Raw genomic sequence first — 495 nt, 5'->3', positions numbered from 1 at the left:
CCTGCTGAAAACCTTGTAAATAGCTGGTAGCTACAGCTGCGTTTTTCCAGGAAGGTTTTCCAGGCTGGAATCTTTAAAGCCTCCCCATTAGAGGAGACAAACGCTCATTAACTTGTTTATACTCATTTCAATGGATTAGCATACTTCAGCGATCGCTGTAAGAATGACTTACAACTCTTTTACCCACACTTTGTGCACAGAGCTAGGGCACACTCCCACCCCTGAAGGTGCTAAGAAAGCGCCTGAAGGCACTGCTCGGGCTGCAGAACAGGAGTTACCCCTTCGGAGCATCTGCTCAAGTCTCAAATCTCCAGCTACCTTTCACAAAAAGCAAGTTTTGAACAAACTTAATAAAATCCAGAGTTAACTGACTCTTCTGACACTGCTCTTCCAAAACTAGTGATTATCCCCAAGAGGCTGGGCAGCAGCAGGCACGCTGCAGGGACTTTCACTTTAAGTATCTGCCTTGTCAACGCTTTGGAGTTGAACACCCAT

The 495-nt window shown here is 46.1% G+C and overlaps 1 protein-coding gene across 1 annotated transcript in view; it reads right to left on the bottom strand.

Moving 5' to 3' along the window:
• Positions 1 to 495, bottom strand: part of ORC4 (origin recognition complex, subunit 4) — a 16380-nt gene that overhangs the window by 2860 nt on the left and 13025 nt on the right. The window lies entirely within an intron of this gene.

The sequence above is a fragment of the Apaloderma vittatum genome, unplaced genomic scaffold (genome assembly GCF_000703405.1).
Source record: "Apaloderma vittatum isolate BGI_N311 unplaced genomic scaffold, ASM70340v1 scaffold38085, whole genome shotgun sequence".
Classification (NCBI taxonomy): domain Eukaryota; kingdom Metazoa; phylum Chordata; class Aves; order Trogoniformes; family Trogonidae; genus Apaloderma; species Apaloderma vittatum.
Note: the sequence above shows the minus strand (reverse complement) of the source record. Positions and strands in the feature narration are given on the sequence as shown.